The sequence below is a fragment of the Morus notabilis genome, unplaced genomic scaffold (assembly GCF_000414095.1).
Source record: "Morus notabilis unplaced genomic scaffold, ASM41409v2 Scaffold611, whole genome shotgun sequence".
Classification (NCBI taxonomy): Eukaryota; Viridiplantae; Streptophyta; class Magnoliopsida; order Rosales; family Moraceae; genus Morus; species Morus notabilis.
The window spans coordinates 249,037-254,620 of record NW_010359585.1 but is presented as its reverse complement, the minus strand read 5'-3'; the positions used below and the strand labels follow the sequence as shown (position 1 = coordinate 254,620).

Sequence of the window (5,584 nt, the reverse complement as noted above, 5' to 3'; positions counted from 1 at the left end):
TTGCTTGATCACATGTAGAAGGGAAGATTGATCTTCAATTGTGTCAAGTGCTCCAGGATCTCACTTTAATTTTTCAGCACTTTCCCAGCAGGTCGGAGAGCTTGGGGGAAGGGCACCTTTACCAAAATTTTTGTTGGCTCTTCTTTCTCCTGAGCCGATTCTTCATTACTCAAAGTGGTAGTACTTGTCGATGGCGTGTCTGAATTCTTACCACTTCGAGTAGTGATGACGTTAACTTCCTTGATATTTTGACCTTCAGAGTTGGAAGTTTGAGCCATGTTTTGTCCTCTCAAATTGGACTGGCCTTGTGATGGAAATTTACTGCGCTCTTGAACGGTTAAAGCTTCTGTCAACTTTGTGATCTGACTTTTTATTTCCTTTTTCTCTTCCACCAGCTGCGTGAGCATTGAATTAACCCTTTGATTCGTCTTATTTTGTGCGTCCATAAAAGCTTTTAGGGTATCCTCTAGAGAATTTCCTTTCGGCTACATGTTGTTCTGAGGCGCAAAATATGTCCTTGGTGGTTGAGATTGTTGCTCTGATCTCCATTGCCCTCCAGATGATTGTGCTTGTTGGTTCGAATCTCGCTAACTAAAATTCGGGTGGTTTTCCAACCAGGATTGTAAGATTCTGAGAAAGGTCCGTAAGGCTTATTGTATGTGCCCAATGCATTGCACTACTCCTCATATACCCCTCTCATTTCACTTAAAGTGTGGCAATCTTAAGTTAGATAGCCCATTCAACCACAAACTAAACAAGGCTCATGTGCTTCTGTCCTTGCCACCATGTAGGATCCTTTACTATCTTTACTTTTGAGGGCCTCAATTTGCTTCGTTAAAGTTTCAACTTGGGCCTTGAGGCTGTCCTCTTCCCTTAATTGATAAACTCCAACTGGTCGGAACCTACTGGTGCTCTCAGTAGCACTCGGTCCAGTCCAAGTATGAGCTTTCTAAGCTAACTCGTTCAAGTACTCGATAGCTTCGTCAAGATCCTTCTGGAGAAAATCTCCACTGCACATCATCTCAACAAATTGGTGCTCTCGGATTGTGAGTCCATTATAGAAATAGCTTACGAGGCGCCAACTTTCATATCCATGGTGGGGACACAGATTTGATAGATCTTTAAAACGCTCCCAAGCTTGATAGAGAGTTTCATTTTCCTTCTGAGTGAAATTCGAGATCTGTCGTTTCAAATTGTTAGTCTTATGGTGTAGGAAATACTTGTTGAAGAATGTCGTCGTCATTTCTTCCCACGTACCAATAAACTTGGGCCTAAGAGAATACAACCAGCTTTTGGCCTTGTCCTTCATAGAGAAAGGGAAAAATTTCAATCTGACGGTATTTGTGGCCTCAGCACGGCTGTGAAAGGTGGCCACCACCTCTTCAAACTCCCGGATGTGTACATATGGGTTCTCGTTCTCTAACCCGTGAAAGGTTGGGAGAAGTGCAATCATGCCCGGCTTGAAATCCGTGGGCGGTGCATTCGGTGGGAACATGATGCAAGATGGGGTGGTCGTGCGTGTTGGGTGCAAATAATCTTGCAACGTCCTCTGCTGAACTTCCTCGTGTTGTGCCATTGTGAATAGATTTTCAAATGCGAATTCCAATGACGAGTGTGAAGACGGAGGCGTAGAAGACGAGTCGGATAGAATTTCACTAGGGGTTTCTAAGTCTGGACGTTGAGCAAATCTCCCTAGTTCGTCTCTATATCGATGCATTCACCTTAAACGGCTCTTTTTTTTTTAATTTTTAATTTTTTTTTTATTTTTAATCAAAAAGAAAATAATTATATAGTATCGTAAATTGTAACCATCGAGAGTGCTCTCAGGAAAGACTATAGCTCTTGGCTCAATGAATAGTCTCCTAGACAGAGCAACGTTCCCAAGAAAAATTGGTGGAGTGAGGCCCACTTAAGTACCAATTTTTCTAGACAGAACTCCCTCAGATTGTACTCTCCACGTAACCACACAATTATCCTCAAAACTAATTATTAAATTTTATTGAATAAATTATGAAATGAAATCTAATTAATGGAAACTATTCCTAAAGTCAAAAGCCTAAATCTACCAAATTATGAAAATCCTAGATTAGGAATCTAAATTAGTCAATTAATTACAATCTTAATTATAATCCTAAAATTGAATGAAGACTAATAAAGGAAAAATTAAATTAGACAACAATATAAGAATCAACAATTAAATTATACAGATAGGGAAACAAAATAAATCCTAATTTACCAAAAATAAAAGATTACAAAAATTAAATCACAATCAATTTTAAAACTAAAAGGGAAAATAAAATTAGCAATAAAAACAAATCCTAAAAATGTGAGATCGTTTTTTTTCTTTTTAGCAACAAAACTACGGTAAAAAAAAAAAAAAAAAAAAAAAAAAAAAAAAGTAACAAATGCTCAAAGGGTGAACACAGAAACAAACTACGAAAAGCTAAAAACAAATACTATAAAAAAATGAAAAAGGTTTTTTTTTTTTTTTTGGTTTTGAATCAGGGACGGTGGAACAAAAAAAAAAGAACAAAAGTTTGCAGCAACTATAGATTGAATACGTGAAAACTTGCAACAACTTTTTTTTTTAATACAAGCTAAAAACAAATCACGTAAATCAAGGAAGAGAAACTCAGTAAAATAAAAAAAAATGTACTTACCTCTTTGACTCAAAAATCTACTGATGGCTCAATGAGCTGACGCAGCTCTTGGCTCGTGTGGCTTAATTTTGACTGAGTGAATATGGCTTTCATGGCTTCCTCTTGTGTAGATTTTTACACTGCTTTTCATCTGTAAATAACTAAGTAAAAACTAGATAAATTCTAATTAAAAATATTATGAATAAAAATAATGGAATTGTTTAATTAAAGCTTAAATATTTTAATATTGTGTAAATCAAAAGTAATATTTATGGTGCATTTTCATGCACTTATCAACCAGCACTAAAATTCTTTTTTGGGCTTAATGGTTAGTGCTGAAACTCTCCACTTATCAATGATTTGTTATTACCCATTGAATCTAAAATTATTCATTTCGTAATGTTAGATTGGGTTGCCATCATTGGTGGATTTTAATCCAGGAGTTTTAGCCCCATCCCATTTGACGTCGTCCTTACTAAATCTCTTGAAAGAGCTTTAGTAAAAGGATCTGCCAAATTTTCAATGGACTTCACATATGTAAGAGAAATTATTCCATCTTTGATTAATTTCCTTACATAATCATGTCTAAGACTCATATGTCTTGACTTTCCATTGTATATCTCGCTATATGCTTGAGCTAAAGTGGCTTGACTATCATAATGTATTGATATCGCTGATACATCCTTCATAGTCAATGGAATCTCCAACAAATTTTGACTTTCCATTCCCAGCTGCTGCTAATGCAACAAATTCTGACTCCATAGTTGAGTGTGTTATACAGGTATGTTTCTTAGATTTCTAAGAAATAGCACTTCCTCCCAAAATGAACACCCAACCAGTCGTTGATTTGTTATCTCCTATACTTGATATCCAGCTTGCATCTGTATATCCTTCTAGAACAGCAGGGAATTTTGAATATTGAAGACCTAAGTTTTTAGTTTTCAATAGATAACCTAAAACTCTACCAATGGCCTTCCAATATTCAACACATTGATTGCTAGAAAATCTACTCAATTTACTAACAACAAATGATATATCAGGTCTTGTGCACTGCACTGCATACATAAGACAACCAATAGCACTTGCATACTCAAGTTGAGCCACTGCTCTTCCATCATTCTTGAAAAGTTTTACGCTAAGATCAAATGGAGTACTGGCTTCCTTTATCTTTAAGTGACTAAACTTTTTCAACTCTTTCTCAATATAGTGTGATTGGTTAGAGCGTAACCCCCACTATTCAGTCTAACTTTGATACCCAGTATTGTATCCACTTGACCAAGATCTTTCATCATGAATGTAGATGATAGAAACCTCTTCGTTTCTTCTATGCCTTTCATGGCATTGCTCACAATTAGCATATCATCAACATAAAGACATACAAAGATAATACACTTATTACACACCTTTGTATATAAGCATTTATCTGAAGTGTTATGAACAAAACCATTTGAAAGTATAGCTGAATCAAACTTTTCATGCCATTGTTTTGGTGCTTGTTTCAATACATACAATGATTTTACAAGTTTGCACACTTTATGTTCATTTCCTGGTAGAACAAAACCTTCTGGTTGTTCCATATAGACCTCCTCATCGAGATCACCATTTAAGAATGCCATCTTGACATCCATTTGATGAACATATAGACTATGGATTGAAGCCAATGCAAATAATATCCTAATAGTCGTTATTCTTGCTACAGGTGCATATATAACAAAATAGTCAATTCCTTCTTTTTGTCAATACCCTTTGGCTACCAATCTAGCCTTTTAAAAGTGTTTAAAGTACCAACGGTATGATACTTTCTCCTAAACACTCATTTACAACCAATAGGTTTAGAAGCTGGTGGTAAATCGACAAGCTCCCAAGTGTGGTTTGACATTATTGAATTCATCTCATCATTGATAGCATCCTTCTAAAAAACTGAATCCCTAGAAGCTAGGGTTGTAAGAATTCAAGCCGAACCCGACGAACCCGCTCGAGTTGACCCTACCTACCAAAAATAGTGGGATTTTTTTTTTTTTTTTTGCAGTAGCAATAATGCCTAACCCGCAAAGTGCAGGTAAGGTCACAGGGCAAATCAAAGAACCCGATATTGCCCCTACTCGGCCGAATTTATCCGTACAAAGAAAGAAATCAGCCCAATTCCAATGTTTTCTTTTACCCAATTCCAACATTTTCTTTGACCAAGCCCAATTCCAACGTGAAGGCCCCCAATCCTAACATTTTCTCTGGCCAATGATAATGGGCTTAATTGCAAGAACCCCAACGTGAAGGCCCCTAATCCCAATGTTTTCTCTGGCCAATGATATAGGCTTAATTGCAAGAACCCCACTGTGAAGGCTCAATCCGACCAACCCGATCACCCTGAGCCTACCCGAGGTAATCCAAAGGGTTACGGGTTTGTTGGCTTAAAGAAGTGTTGCAGCCCAAATCTTTCTCAGCCCGCACATTACGGCTTGCCCCAATTTCAGTCCCAAGGCCGATCCTACCCGGCCGACCTACAGGCCTACTAAAAGCCATCGCTTCCTTAAAAGTTTTGGGATCATCCTCCACTTGTAATATCATAGGAATTTTCCTAGTGACATTACTCTTACTTCCTTCTACTAAGTAAAAGGAAATAAGTTGAGAATCAATCTCATTCGATCCCAAACTTTTCTCTTTATGGATTCTCTTGCTTCTTCTCGGCTCAATTGGATGTTCAATGATCTTTGAAGATGTCTCCTCACGAAATTCTTCATATGTAGAACTTTGAGACTTGTCCTTATTCGCCAACAAATCTTCAAGGAATTCTACATCTCTTGATTCAACTATCACATCGGACTCTAAATTCAAGAGTCTGTATGCATTGCTATTTACCGCATAACCTACAAAGGCACACCTAATCCCTCTAGGACCTAGCTTCGTCCTTTTAAGATCGGTGTTCTTGTAATAAGCAAGACGCCCCC

The 5,584-nt window shown here is 37.3% G+C and overlaps 1 non-coding gene across 1 annotated transcript; it reads left to right on the top strand.

Moving 5' to 3' along the window:
* The first annotated feature begins 1,088 nt into the window (after positions 1-1,088).
* LOC112090943 lies at positions 1,089-1,195 on the top strand. Its single transcript, XR_002901913.1, has one exon. It is a non-coding gene; the product is annotated as a small nucleolar RNA R71 (small nucleolar RNA).
* The last annotated feature ends 4,389 nt before the right edge of the window (positions 1,196-5,584 follow it).